Raw genomic sequence first — 15945 nt, 5'->3', positions numbered from 1 at the left:
CGTCATATCGATCGTCCTGCCGATCAGAGTACCCTGTGGCTACCAGGTTGCTGTCGTCATAGCTGCGGTTCTTCCTTCTCTTGTGACGATCCCTTCGTCCACCCGAGCCATGCTTCGGCTGGTTGTCGTCTTCGTCATCACTGCGCTGTCGCGGCTTTCGTACGTTGTCCTCGCCATCAGCCCAGCTATTAGCGATTTCCATTAACTTGGTTATGGTTTTTGGCTTTTTGCGTCCGAGTTCTTCTATGTAGCTTTCACGTCGGAAGTCGTCGCTGAAGGCGTCGATTGCTCTGTCGACAGATACATCTTCGGCAGCGTTTTGGAGCTTGGTGAATCTCCCGATGTATGCGCGCATCGATTCCTTCTGCTTTAGCTGGCAATGCCGTAACTCTTCAATCTCGACGGGCCTTTTGTACGTTGCTTGGAAATTGGCAACAAAAGCCTCTACTAGGTCGTCCCATGATTTGACGGAACCCTTTGGCAGACCCCTTAACCAAGCTCGCGCTGAATCCATTAGGTAAAGCTGCAAGCATTGCATTGCTGCTATCTGATTCCCCTTTTGCAGAATCACAGTCTGCAAATAGTCGTCTATCCAGGACCTCGGCTCCTGCTGCCCATCGTATTTGGCAGCGTCAGTAGGGGTGGGTTTGAACTTTCTTGGTGGCATCGCCTCAGGTATTTTGTAGCTTAAACAATCGGCTCCCCTTAGCTCGCCGTCATTCTCCTGACTCTCATCCGAAGAATCATTGTCATATTCCTCCCTGGCAGCGCGTCGTCGCCTTGCTTTGTCGATTCTGCTTTGGGTGATTTCATCCCGAGCGTCTCTCGCATGATGCTTTGAACTGCTAGCCTGCAACGTGGTCTTTTCCTTCCGCGGGACCAGATTGTCTCCCAATATTGCGAGACTTTCCAGGGCACTTCGATGGGCCTGAGCCATGGAGCCTTCAGGGCGCTGATTGATGAGGTATGCAGCGAGGTTGGCGGTCGCTCCCGCGACGGTTTTTTGGCCGTGGCATGCCCGCGGTGTCTGTGGTCATAAAGGACTTGGTCAGATTCGACGTTATTTCTCTCGCGTCGTCTTCCGAGAGCCTGGATAATCTCGATCGGTGCTTGCCTGCCCCTTAAGTACTTCGAGAGGCGCTTCCTTGCGAGCCTCTTCGTCGTTCACTGGATCGGTCTGCCGCGGATAGGCGTCTCTCGAGGGTGGCTTGTTCTTTGGATAATCGTTCCCGGTTTTTCTCCAATATAGAGCGGTAAGCGTTGAGGGTGCCAACCGTGGTTCCTGCCGGGAGCGGCGTGTTGTTAAGCACGGCTGCCTTGGCTGTTGCCCACTCCTCCTCTGCGATGGTGTGATCACTGTTGTTGTTGCTGGCGCTGTTCTCAAAACTTGCTCGCCTGCTGGAACGGGGGGTGCGATCTCCGTCTCCCCTGTTCCTCTTGTTGTTGGCAACATAAACCTAGTGGTGCGCCATTCCTCGGGTGACACCTCGGACGATGCTGTCGACACTGTCCTCTCCCGATGAATATTGGGCACTGCAGATGAACGGTGTGTCGCTTGATCCTAGCCCGTGCCTGGTGTCGCAGTTCAAGCAGTAGTACGAGGTTAACTCCGAAGATGTGGGATTGTCGGATCCAACCGACATGGAAGACGCTGAACGAGGAGTCGATGGCGCGGGCGAACTCGTTGAGCCTGTCAGACCAGCCGAAAGGTCAAGTGATGACGACGCGCTTGGACTCGTCGATCTGGAAGTGGGCGATTCTAGCAGCCGAAGGATTCCTTCCGAGTTGACGTTGTAGTGGACGCTCCCGAAGGTCATCTCCATGTTTCCTTGTAGATCGGAAAAGGTCGAGCGAGACGAGTCGCTGTGCGGGGTGAATTCGTAGGAGCCGAAGCGAATCGGGCTTCCCAGATTTGGCGATGACGGTGTTGATGAAGCTGTTGATGACATGACTGGCTCTGCCGATGTCCGATCTTGTGCCGACAGGGTTCCCACAGACGGCGCCAATTGTTGAGGGTACTCCTCGGCAATGCCCTCTGATTGGGGCTTAGGGTTGACGGAATCCTGCAAGCTGACACGAGACATCGGTTCACAGACAAGCGGGGAGAGCGATTTACCCAGGTTCGGGGCCCTCGATGAGGTAAAACCCTTACGTCCTGCCTGTCTGATCTTGATTATGAAGATATTGGGTTACAATGAGGTGCTGTTATCACCAGAATTTGACCGAGTCAAGAGGTGGGCCGCGATCAAGATGGACTTAAGGAAATATACATGGAAGAATTACGTGAATCGGCCTGTTATGCTGAGTTTGGGCTAGTTTGCCCTTGTATCTGTAATATATTAGGTTACGTGTCGATTAGTTAGAGTTTTGCCCGTGCACGGTTAGGTGCACGTCTAAAGTTAGAAAGTCCCTTGGACTATAAATATGTATCTAGGGTTTATGGAATAAACAACAACCAACGTTCAACCAAACAAATCAATCTCGGCGCATCGCCAACTCCTTCGTCTCGAGGGTTTCTACCGGTAAGCGACATGCTGCCTAGATCGCATCTTGCGATCTAGGCAGCACAAGCTCCACGTTGTTCATGTGTTGCTCGTACTGAAGCCTTGTTGATGGCGAGCAACGTAGTTATCATAGATATATTAGGGTTAGCATAGTTCTTCGCGTAACATGCTATCGTAGTGCAACCCTTGCATGTCTAGCCGCCCTCACACCTATCTTAGGTGTGGGGGCGGCACCCCGCTTGATCTTTATTTAGTAGATCTGATCCGTTACGGTTGCTCCTTGTTCTACAAGGATTAGTTTAATATCTGCAATAGTTAGGCCTTACAAAGGGGGGGAGGATCCAGCGGCACGTAGGGTGTCGTTCGCTAGTCCTAAACAGGATGTTCCGGGGATCAACTTCGTGTTGGTTTTTAGGCCTTGTTTAGGATCGGCTTACGATCACCGTGCGTGGCCGCGAGGCCCAACCTGGAGTAGGATGATCCGATTATGCGGTGAAAACCCTAAATCGTCGTAGATCTAATTAGCTTTATCTTGATCAAGCAGGACCACCATATATTCGTGCACCCCGTACGAATCATGGGTGGATCGGCTCCTTGAGCCGATTCACGGGAATAACCCGAGAGCCGATCGAGGCTCGTATTTAATGTTTACGTGTATGCCATGCAGGAAACTAAGCGAGGCATCTCCATCACCTTCCTGACCAGGTATAGGTCAGGTGGCACGCCCTTGCATCAGCATCGGACGTGTGACCAGAAGGCTTTGTGGGCCGTCGCTCGGAGGGACCTCAGCCAGCCGCAGCTCTAGGTTGTTCCCGGCTCTACGGTGTTGCCCGTCGCTGCCCGCCGGTGGGTTTCTGACGACAACACATTCTGGCACGCCCAGTGGGACCAGCTTCTACATCAACCACATCGCCATCTACATCTGAGATGGCGGACGGCACCTTGATCACCTACAAGGAGCTGCCGACGAGCTCAAGAAGAGGTATGACGAGATCAAAGTCACCCTCGAAGCCGACCTCATCGGCTCTTTTCGAGAGAACCCGTTCACATGGCATCGAGATGGAAGGGGTTCTCACCGCAAGGTGCACTCGATGGGATAGACCTCTCTGCCCCGTCGGAGGAACGCACCAGGTCCCTGCGGCAGGAGATCAACTACTTGGTGGCTCACTCGCTACACCGCCACTCTGAGAACCTGGTCAACACGTTGGAGCGTGTCTCTCTTCGCGTGATCCAGGAGATCATGAGGCACCAGTACTCGCCGTCAGGACCAGCTCTCGGGACGCATCAAGGAGAGTTGCCACTCCAGTCCCGTCCACCGCTGCCATATGCGTTGGCAGCACCAGAAGTGCCGGCTACACCGGCATTCGTCGTCTACAAGATCGGTGGTGACCCTAGTGACTACCAGTTCTTGCCCGAGGCGCCTAAGGAGATCCCTCACGGGTACACGTGCACGTATGTGCCAGTTGTGGCAATCGGGCACTCACAAACCAGGCCACAACATCGGGGACTTACGGGAAAACAGGAGGGACGTCAGCGACGTAGCTTGAGAAGCGACGTGGCTAACTAAGTACGCCACCCCGACGAACCTCCGTAGCTCAGCTCCTGCGGTTGGCTCGTAGCTGGAAAAGCAAACATGGCTGGCTAAGTACGCCACCCCGGCGAATCTTCGAGTTCAACTCCTGCAGCCCAAGACAATGGATCAGATCGGTACCATACCGAGAGACCAGTTCGGCATGGTGCCGAAAAGGAGGGCAATCGGCTATTCCAAGCCGTACCCAGCGACTACGAGATGATCCCGCTACCACCCAAATATCGGCTCCCGATTTCTCCAAATTCAAGGATCAGATGGTTCAGCTCCATGGAGCACGTTGGGCGATATTTGGCTCCCCTAGGACCGGCTTCAGTGTCGGATCAACTACGCGTGAGGCTCTTCTCACAGTCCCTCACGGATCGGCTTCGGATGGTACACCTCTTTGCCACCGAGTCCATCCGGACTTGGAAGCGATTGGAAGAAGCAGTTCCATATGCAGTACCATTCGTGAGGCTTCCGAGTCCGGGCATTGCCGATCTAGCACAACTACGTCGAAGCGCGGAGAAAGCGTGACAGAATACATCCAGCGCTTCAGGAATCTTAGGAACCGATGTTATTCGGTTCGTATAACTGAAAAAGAAGCAGTCGAGTTGGCAGTAGCAGGCCTTGCAACACAGCTCAAGGACATGGCCTCCCAAGCAGATTATCCCTCACTGGCGCACATGGTTCAGAAACTATCGGCATATGAACAGCGCCACCCGGACCTGTACCAAGACAAGTTCAAGCGTGCAGTAGTCCTGGTCGATGCAGAGGAAGACGAAGTTCCTGCGGGAGACCAAGAGGTAGCAGTGGCTGAATGGACTCGGGGAGGAACCCCCGTGTCCTGCAAATGGGTAAAGCCACCAGGCCCACCCAGGGGATTTGATTTTGACGTGACCAAGACTGAGCAAATCTTCGACCTCCTGCTCAAGGAGAAACAGTTGACGATTCCTGAAGGTCTCAAATTCCCCACGGTGCAAGAGCTGAACGGAAAGCCATACTGCAAATGGCACAACTCGCTCTCCCATGCCACCAACGACTGCAGTGGTATGGCGTCGACATCCAAACGGCGATAGAAAAAGGGCGTCTAATTTTCAACCGATGCGCCATGAAGGTCGACACCCAGCCCTTTCCCGCCGTTAACATGGTGGAGTGCACTTACCCTGAAGGTTGCCAGCCAGGATCCTCGTTCAGCATCAACATGGTAGGACTTGGGAACCACTCTGGCAAAGATGGAGACGAGGGCAGCTGCTCTCGTAGCAAGGACACAGAGGAGGCCGCTCCACGCGATCGGCTCCGTCATGATGGCAAGCGCTACGTCACGGAGGGAGAAGTGAAGAACATGAGATATCAGCGACCCCTCTCTGATCACCTCCTCAACAAGTATGTGAGTCAGTATGACCAACGCCGACGATCCACCGATGATGATGAAGGAGATCGTCTGGCTAGAGAAGCCAGAAGACATCGTCGGCACGATCGCGATGAGGAGGAGCACGAGCGCCGTGCCACGGAAAAATCAAGGGAGCAAGATGACGACGCCAGGCACTGGGACTGCCCCTTCTTCGTAGGCAGTCTTTGGGATTCAGGAATGAGCCGATTGCCCACAATCGGCAATTGCCCAGAATGCAACCAGAAGAAGAAGGAGGCAGCCAACGTGTCTGTGTTCAAGCGCTTAGGGCCTCTCCCGCCACAGAGCAAACGCGCTGAGTCCCCTCGCTGGGCAGATCTCGAGGATTCCGAAGACGAGGGACAAGAAGAAGAAGAAGACAGGTACCACCGTCCAAGGTGGTGCCCTGACGGACTCAGCCGTTCACAAAAGCGCAGGGTTCAGCGATTGCGCGGCCTGGAGGAAGCCGAAAGGTTATACCTGCATACTTTAAGGAAGGCACGACCTGATCTGGCTGCAAAGGTTCAGCGAACCCTGGATGAAGAGGGTCGTCCACGGAAAATGGAGTGGCGCCCCAAGCAAAGGAAAGCCGATGATGAAACATCGGCTGGCACAAACATGGTGTTCATCCTCCCTTCGGAGTTCAGTGCTCCAGGGTTAGACGAGGCACCTGTTGCACAACTTGACTGCGGCCCGAGGCCGGTTATCTTTGAGAAGCCACGAGAAAGAAGCTACAGACATCTGAAGGCCTTGTATTTGCGAGGTTATATCGATGGGAGGCCTGTAAATAAGATGCTGGTGGACACTGGAGCGGCAGTCAACATCATGCCGTACTCTATGATACGTCGGCTGGGACGCTCTAGTTCAGATCTAATCAAGACCAACGTGACATTGAGCGATTTCAACGGCCAAGCGTCTGACGCACAAGGTGTTCTGAACGTGGATCTGACCGTAGGAAGGAAAACTATCCCTACAACGTTCTTCATCGTCGATAGCACGAGCACTTATGCTGTTCTGCTAGGAAGAGATTGGATCCACGCCAACTGCTGCATTCCCTCCACGATGCACCAATGCATAATACAGTGGGATGGAGATGAGGTAGAAGTCGTCCAGGCCGATGATTCAGCCGAAATTTCAACGGCTGGCATGAACGCATGGGAAGCAGCAGGCCAAGAACCCCTCTCAGGTATCAATTTGGACGACTGCGAGCGCATCGACGTGACGAAGGGAAGGGTTAAGCTGGTTTTATCTACTGGCCTGACCATGTAGCTGAGGCAAAGCAATGAGCAAACGGGGCGAGGCTGATCCTTGTGATCGGCCCCAAAAAATTATAAAGGAGTATTACAGAACCTTCAGTCAACACTTCAATAGATATGGAGGCCGATTCCAGCGATCGGCCAAAATTATCCTCACCACATGTTCTGCTTGTGTTCGTCCTTGATCCTATCAGGAGCCGACGTGCGAATTACAGAGCCGATATCTGCCATTCCCTGACAGAATCGGCTCGGGGGGCATACAGTCAGATGAACATATGCAGATAAACGTGTGTAAACATGTGTGCAGCGAAATATTGGGGCCGATAGGAGAAAATCGGCCAGTAAAAAAAAAAAAAATTTGGGACAGCCGATGCGCGGCCATCGACTCTAGTGCAATTATGCGAGGTTTACCGGATCTCCACCAAATCCAGTTCAGCTGTGGGGCCTTCTGCTTCTTCGTGGAGTAAAACAATGAGAACTTCTTCAGCTGTTTCGAGCCGATCCGGGTTCCTGAACCTTCTTGTCGAGGATTTCCAATCTTTGATACTAGTTCAGCCGTGTTGACAAAAAGGGTGTATCGGCTGTCTGAGGAAGAAAGGTGATCGGCTTTGGCGCATCCTCTCTGACATTCTCGCCTCGAGTAAGGCTCGGGGGGCAGCAGGCCTGGTGGATACTCTGTTTTGCTTTGTTCAGAAGCCGATTGGGATACCATCGGCTGATCTTTCGTTGCAACCTTCTTCACAGATGATGAGTGCTAAAGAAGACCATGAGGTTTGGTTGGAAGAATTCAAAAGCTTCCCTGAAGATTCTACATTATCCACCAGATTTCAAAATCATCAGTTGAAGGGAGAATTGTAAAGGACTGATGCGTTGCTATCAGCTCATTACGCATTGGCAAAGGGGGCGAATCGGCAAGGTCAGTATGAGAGGGAATCGGCTAAATTAAGCTCAAAGGAAATCGGCAAAATCAAATTGGGGAAAAGTTCTTCATTGATAGGCGAGATTTCTTACATAAAGAGCTGATTGCTCTCAAAAGGAAATACTAGGGGATACATTGCCCCATCTACTGCTACTGGCCCTATACTAGAGGTCCTATCTACGGGCCGTCGCTGCCCTCGTCGTCGCCGTCGTCGCCGCTGTCGGCGCTGCTCCCGACGGGCTCGTCGTCGCTCCAGTGGCCGCCGACCGGGCCCTCATTGTCCTCATCTTCTTCGTCAGCGTCATCGTCGCTGTCGAAGTCGCTGAGGTTACCCAGCCAGGGGCAGAACCGCTTGGCTGGCGGCTCGTCGGAGGAGGTGTCATCCTCCTCCTCTTCCTGCTCCTCCTCCTCCTCGGAAGAGGTGAAGTCGTAGGAGAAGCGATCGTCATCGCTCTCCTCCTCCGTTTCCCCGACGGCGAGGAAGCGGAGGTCGCCTTCCCCGTCGGTCGAGGACTTATCGTCCTCGGACCAGACGGAGAAGTCGTGGCTGGACTCCTCCCCAGCTTCGATGGCGCGGCGGGTGTTCGCCGCGTGGACTTCCTCCTGGGTCGGCTCTGGCGTCGGCTCACGGGAAGGGGAGGACTGGCTGGAAAGATCCGATGGAGCAGAGGAGGAAGAAGACATGGTGGCGCAGGAGGGCTTTTGGAGTGCTAATGCGAAGGAGATGCAGAGGAGAACTGTTCATAGCGGTTAAATAAAAGGGGATATAGTGGAAATTCAATGCCACAGCAGTTTCCGAGGAAGTGGTGCCTAAAGAAAAAAAAAACTGCCAGGTCACGCCGAGAAGTTGAGAAGGCAAGGCATCATGATGAAGGATACTGCAACGGTTCTGCCACGACATGACCCGACGAAGGAAAGCAGAGTGATTTTGGAATTACCAATTCCAAAACCAGGGGGGCATGTGTTATCACCAGAATTTGACCGAGTCAAGAGGTGGGCCGCGATCAAGATGGACTTAAGGAAATATACATGGAAGAATTACGTGAATCGGCCTGTTATGCTGAGTTTGGGCTAGTTTGCCCTTGTATCTGTAATATATTAGGTTACGTGTCGATTAGTTAGAGTTTTGCCCGTGCACGGTTAGGTGCACGTCTAAAGTTAGAAAGTCCCTTGGACTATAAATATGTATCTAGGGTTTATGGAATAAACAACAACCAACGTTCAACCAAACAAATCAATCTCGGCGCATCGCCAACTCCTTCGTCTCGAGGGTTTCTACCGGTAAGCGACATGCTGCCTAGATCGCATCTTGCGATCTAGGCAGCACAAGCTCCACGTTGTTCATGCGTTGCTTGTACTGAAGCCTTGTTGATGGCGAGCAACGTAGTTATCATAGATATATTAGGGTTAGCATAGTTCTTTGCGTAACATGCTATCGTAGTGCAACCCTTGCATGTCTAGCCGCCCTCACACCTATCTTAGGTGTGGGGGCGGCACCCCGCTTGATCTTTATTTAGTAGATCTGATCCGTTACGGTTGCTCCTTGTTCTACAAGGATTAGTTTAATATCTGCAATAGTTAGGCCTTACAAAGGGGGGGAGGATCCAGCGGCACGTAGGGTGTCGTTCGCTAGTCCTAAACAGGATGTTCCGGGGATCAACTTCGTGTTGGTTTTTAGGCCTTGTTTAGGATCGGCTTACGATCACCGTGCGTGGCCGCGAGGCCCAACCTGGAGTAGGATGATCCGATTATGCGGTGAAAACCCTAAATCGTCGTAGATCTAATTAGCTTTATCTTGATCAAGCAGGACCACCATATATTCGTGCACCCCGTACGAATCATGGGTGGATCGGCTCCTTGAGCCGATTCACAGGATAACCTGAGAGCCGATCGAGGCTCGTATTTAATGTTTACGTGTATGCCATGCAGGAAACTAAGCGAGGCATCTCCATCACCTTCCTGACCAGGTATAGGTCAGGTGGCACGCCCTTGCATCAGCATCGGACGTGTGACCAGAAGGCTTTGCGGGCCGTCGCTCGGAGGGACCTCAGCCAGCCGCAGCTCTAGGTTGTTCCCGGCTCTACGGTGTTGCCCGTCGCTGCCCGCCGGTGGGTTTCTGACGACAACAGGTGCCGAATAGTTCGGCCGAGATCTCGTCGAGAGGCTAAGTGCTATGATGACCTAGCTCTAGACTTTTGGTGGCTAAGATTGCTAAGATTGATTGTGTCCCTCGGCAGCCCCTCTCCTAGCCTTTATATAGGGGGCCAGGTCTCAAGAGGTCTAGCCGAGTACGACTAGGTTTACAGTAGTTTTAATCTAATCTTTTCTTGTTCGGCTGTTTCCTTGTCTTGCCCGCCAAGGAATCTTCTAGTGCGCCATCCAGGTGGCCTGTCTTGCCTCCAAGTGCCTTCACGGGCCTTCAACTAGATAATATAGGATAGGGCAATGTCGGTTACACGAAGGGTAATGCCCACGTCACCTGCGACTCCTGCCCACGCGCGGTCTCGCGCGGACGCTGCTCCCTCGACACCGTCTGTCTCCACGCCGGCCACACCACCTGAGCCGGCCACGCCATCGGCGCCGATCCCGTCGCCGGACCTAGCCACGCCGCCTGAGTCGGCCACGCCTCCAGAACCGCTGTCTCCCCCACCTGCACCTCCTGCAACGGCTCCTCCAGTCACGCGCCTGCACAACCGGATCATCAAGCCGCGCAAACTCTCTGATGGCATGGTGCTATATGATCCTCGTCGCCGTGCGTTCCACGTCGAGCCTGCGTCGTATCGTCTGGCTCTTGCTGACCCGCACTGGAGGACTGCCATGGAGGCCGAGGTGAAGGCGTTGCACGACAATGCTACCTGGACTCTTGTGCCGCGCCCTCCTGGCCAGAACATCATCAGCTGCAAATGGGTTTACAAACTGAAGCAGCATGCCGACGGCTCCATCGACAAGTACAAGGCATGCCTGGTCGCTCGCGGCTTCACACAGCAGTACGGCATCGACTACTTGGACACTTTCAGTCCCGTAGTTAAGCCGGCGACCGTGCGTCTAGTCCTCTCACTTGCTGCTTCCTGTGATTGGCATCTCCGTCAAGTGGACATAAGCAATGCGTTTCTTCACGGCGTGTTGGAGGAGACAGCGTACATGCAGCAGCCCCCGGGATTTCAAGACCCTCGCCACCCGAATTACGTGTGCAAGCTTCAGAAGGCGCTCTATGGGTTGAAGCAATATCCCCACGCCTGGTATTCCCGGTTAAGTGATCGTCTTCATCAACTGGGTTTTCGATCGTCTGCTGCTGACACCTCCCTCTTCATCTTCTGTCGACATGGCATCACCATTTATATGCTTGTCTACGTCGATGATATTGTCATTGCAAGCTCCACTAGTGTTGTTGCCGATCATCTCCTTCGACAGCTCAAGCTCTCTTTTCAAGTGAAGGATCTCGGGCCACTACATTATTTTCTTGGTGTTGAAGTGACTCGCAATTCAGGGGGAATCAGCCTTACTCAGCAGAAATACTCCCTTGAATTCCTTCGCCGGACTCACATGGAGAATTGCAAGTCGGTTTCCACACCAATGTGTGCCCAAGAAAAGTTGTCTCGCGAGCTTGGACACTCCCTGACAGATGATGATGCTTTCCAGTATCGCAGATTCGTCGGAGCACTGCAGTACCTTACTCTCACACGCCCTGATATTTCATTCGCCGTAAACAAGGTTTGTCAGTTCTTGTCGAGACCGACCGATGTGCACTGGGAGGCTGTCAAGCGCATATTGCGCTATGTGAAGGGTACAACTGCTACTGGACCGAAATTCAGCAAGTCTGCTTCAACACTTATCAGTGTGTTTACAGATGCGGACTAGGCCGGTTGCACTGATGATCGGCGTTCCACTGGAGGTTTTGTGGTCTTCCTTGGGCCTAACCTCATCTCTTGGAGTTCTCGGAAGCAGCCAACGGTGTCTCGCTCTTCTACGGAGGCGGAGTACAAGGTACTAGCGAATGGGACTGCAGAAGCCACATGGTTGCAGTTGCTGCTCAAAGAACTGAATGTTGCACAGCTACGGCCGCCGGTATTGTGGTGTGACAACTTGGGTGCCACCTACTTGACAGCCAATCCAGTGTTTCATGCTCGGACTAAACACATCGAAGTAGACTTCCATTTTGTCAGAGAGAAGGTGGCACTTGGAGCGCTTGAGGTTCGGTTGTGTCCTCAGCTAATCAACTTGCAGATGCATTCACCAAGCCGGTGACCAAGCAGATGCTTGAGAAGTTACGTACCAATCTCAACCTAATTTCAGTAGGTTCAGATTGATGGGAAATGTTAAACAAGCTAGATCCTAACTAATGTTTGTTAGGCTGGATAGATAGATGGCTTGACGTGAGCCGTACGAACATATGTAGTTGTCTAACAACCTTTGTATCTATCCCTCGTACTTATCTCTTGTACCCTACCATATATAAATGAAGTCCAAGCCCGTGGAGTTAATCACGGCAAACATACGGTTCTTGACTGTTACAACTCAAAAAAATTCAGTTATATATGGGTTCGAACTAAGATTTCCCAGTTGCACATAGTTAGTAACTAAGATCTTCTAGTTGCATAAGTATTGTAACTGAGATTTTACTAGTTACATATGGGCTGCGACTGTGATTTTCTTAGTATCATACATGGTCAAATAATCATAATCAGTGGCAAGTTATGTGTAACTAGTATTTTTTTATCATTACATGATTTATGCTGCCTGCAAGGTGCACCCAGAGTGTAAGTACCAATTCAATTCCAGTTCATCGGAAGAAGTGTTAAATTGAAGAGTCGAAGAACAAATCATAACATACACATTATGGGACCTATCAGCATACATGAAAATGGCCCATGTAAGAGAAGACCAACAGCGGACAACCGGAAGAGGCCCATATTCACTACTAGATGAAACAACACGCATCAGGATTAGCATATATCTGGAAACCGTCGCGGTTGATGTTGGTCGACTGAGAACTAATAATTCTCAGTCAACTGAGATCTAGACGCGCCACAGATTAATTTAGCTTAATTAGTTCATCAATGATGATTATGTAGGCGCATATGCATGCATCAGGCAGACACGTACTATCTAGAAAAAAAGAATTCAAATCTGCTTGTGATACCTAGGCAGAGGATTATAATCGACCCACTTGAATCTTTCCTTCTCCCGTCTATAGTAGAAGGCGATTTTTCTGAACCCACCCACTTCTCCCACCTTGCCGCCTCCAATCCGGCAGATTTCTCGGCCTCCGCCGGCCGCTCCGGCGGCAGGAGGTTGGGGAATCACCGAATCGAGGTGTGTACATACCGTAGGAAGTAGTGGGGTGCCAGCCGGCGACGCGAAGGAGCTGGTGGCGTGGCCGGAGCGGCTTGTGGCGGCGGCGGTCGTCTCCTCCATTGGTGAAGCTCCGTGGAGCTGCACCGTGGATCCACTGCCGTGGTTGTGCCCACAGCTTCTTGAAGTTGTGTGGTGCGCTAATAAATCCCCGCCGGTGGCCGTGACGGCGAAGCCGGATCGAGATCTTGAAGGTGCTGAGGTGGTGGAACAGGGCGCTGGCTTCGACGGTGCAGGATGGAGGTCCTCTGGGACTGAGCTTCATCGACTTCCCGGCCGCAGGGGAGCTCCTTCCGATCCAAGGTTCAAGAGGAGGAGTGGCGGCGGCACGCCGGCGATATGTCTTTGTTGTTGTCCTTGCAGCGGTGTCCACAGGGACTTCTTTGTAATTTTTTCTTTGTTGTGGACTTTTCTGTAAGAACCTTGTTCTAAATATCAGCTCCTTTTCGCAAAAAATAATAATAATAATCGAATGGATGTAACTAACGTTTGCTCATCACAAAAAAGAAGGTTTGCTCATCACAGTTTGAGTAACCAAACCTTTTATGTTTTCATGGCTTTCTCTCATCATTAATTACTATAAAGAAACACTTCTCATTATTTCATCATCCCTGAACTGGACTAAAATGAGGAGCAAACTGCGGATGAAAATCAGATTGTTTCCAAAGAATTTGGGCCACATACGAGTATGCTAATCTCCCACATGAGATCAGATTGAAGAGGATATGGCTTTTTTGCTAGCAAATTGAATATTTCTAAGTTAGATGCCAGTACTTTAGTATGCTATGCAGTTATTTGTAAAAATGGACTTCTTATTTTGAGGATATGCCTATGTCTTTGCTGCATGCTATTGCAAACATTCTGTATGAGTATTTTGATGTTTCCTCTAACATACATACCACCAATATTACCAACTATCCAAGGATTAGAGCACCAAATTAACTTGATCCCCAATGCTTTGCTACTCAACCTATTGTCATATCGTACCAATATGGAAGAGACAAAAGAGATTTAACAACATGTTGAAGAACACTAGCCCACAAACGTTATATTTTTCAATATCTTATTCATGTACTGCCCCTATATATTATTTTGCTACTTGAAAGTTTCTTTTCGACTTTCAAAACACCTATACATGAAAAAGATCTAGTTTGTTCTTGTTGCTCAGTCAACTCATCGCATATGTGTACATATTTTTGAGCCATCGACAATTTTACAATGTGTTATCGCCATCCTATACCATGGGTGGATGATATGCTTGGTGAATTGAGTTGCTCTACCAAGCTCCCCCAAATCAATCCATTCATATGAAGTTACAATATGAATGGAAAAAACATTTAAAACTCAGTTTGATTTATATTAGTGGAAAGTTATTAATGGCTTTTGATTTAACTGATGCTCCCAACAATTCTATGATACTTATGAACAAAGTTTTATCTACATTCATTCGATGTTTTGTGATATTCTACTTTATGATATGTTAATGCATAGCAGATCTTTACAAGATCATTCGAAATGTTTTAGCTTTGATTGTTTGAAGATGCACGTAAGCCGATGCTTGACGCTGTGGTGCAGGTGGTGCCGGCCTAGCAACAGGGACTCATATCCAGAGCCAGTCGGCTAACACAGATCAAGGCGGCGATCCTAGCATGGAATATTCACCACATCCTAGTTGACGAGCAGCCAACGTGGCTACTTGAGGAGGTGATTAAGCATCTGAGAGGGTTCTTTTGGGCCAAAACGAAACATGTGAATGACAGCCAATGTCTCGTTGCTTGGGAACGGATCAACAACTTTCTTTGGCGGCCTCAGTGTCAAGAACTTACGTTTGCAATGGCTAGCACTGAGAGTAAGGTGGGATTGGTTACAACGCACCGATCCTAACAGACCCGAGCATGGGCAAAAAATGGTCAAGGATCAAGAGACTAGAGTAGTTTTCTAAACCTTTGCTAAGATCATTGTGGGAGAGGGATCCAGAGTGTGGATTTGTAAAGATATGGATAAATGGGCGCTCGGCAGAGGAGATTGTACCGCTGGTGACGGGCTCGGTGCCCACCAGAAAGATGAATACTAGAAGCATATCGGAAGCTCTCGTCGAAAACAAGTGGTTGACAGATATTTACCTCAACATGTCAGTGGAAGGATGCCCCCGATACATCAAACTTTGGGAGGAGATAGAAGCGATCAATAGAAATAGCCAGGAGCCAGACTTATTCACCTAGATTGGATCAAAGTCGGAGACATACACCGCCAGAGACACGTATAGGCTTCTAAGCCGAGGAGAGATTGAGTTCGAAATGCACAATCCAATCTGGAGATCTTTTGCGCCTCTCAAATAAAAATCTTCAGTTGGCTCGCACTCAAACATCTCTGGACCTCGAACAAGAGACAACAACATGGGTTGCGGAAGCACATGGAGGCATGTTTTTCATGCTTGCAAGAGGAAGATACATTTGGTCATGTCTTGATGTAGTGTCCCTATGCGAGGCAGGTATGGTTTGGCTGCCTGCTTGCGGTCGGGCTAAACATTGTGGAGCCGTAGAGAGACAACACCTTGGAGACTTGGTGGGATGCAGCACGCTAGCTGGTGCATAAGAGGGACAAAGGAGGTTGTGATACCCTTATCATCCTCACATCTTGGTTGCTTTGGAAACAGAGAAACGCTAGAGCTTTCGGTAATATCTCGCAACAATGTAACACTTCACAACTTATTGGGCATATTAAGGAGGAGTTCACCTTGTGGGAACTAGCTAGAGTAGGTGGGAATCCAATAGTACCGCGAGAGTAGGCTTTTTGAGTGTGTGTGGAATTGCCAGTTTTGTTGTTTGCACCAAAATGTTGGTTCTTGTAACATTGTTTCTCTCCTTCTATAAAGATTTGGTACACCTTTGGTGTGCCCTCGAAAAAAATATACTTAGGCACCGATGACATGACAGTGGATTGTAGTGATTGGATGT

The sequence above is a fragment of the Lolium perenne genome, chromosome 4, assembly GCF_019359855.2.
Source record: "Lolium perenne isolate Kyuss_39 chromosome 4, Kyuss_2.0, whole genome shotgun sequence".
Lineage (NCBI taxonomy): Eukaryota > Viridiplantae > Streptophyta > Magnoliopsida > Poales > Poaceae > Lolium > Lolium perenne.
This window is presented reverse-complemented; position numbering follows the sequence as displayed.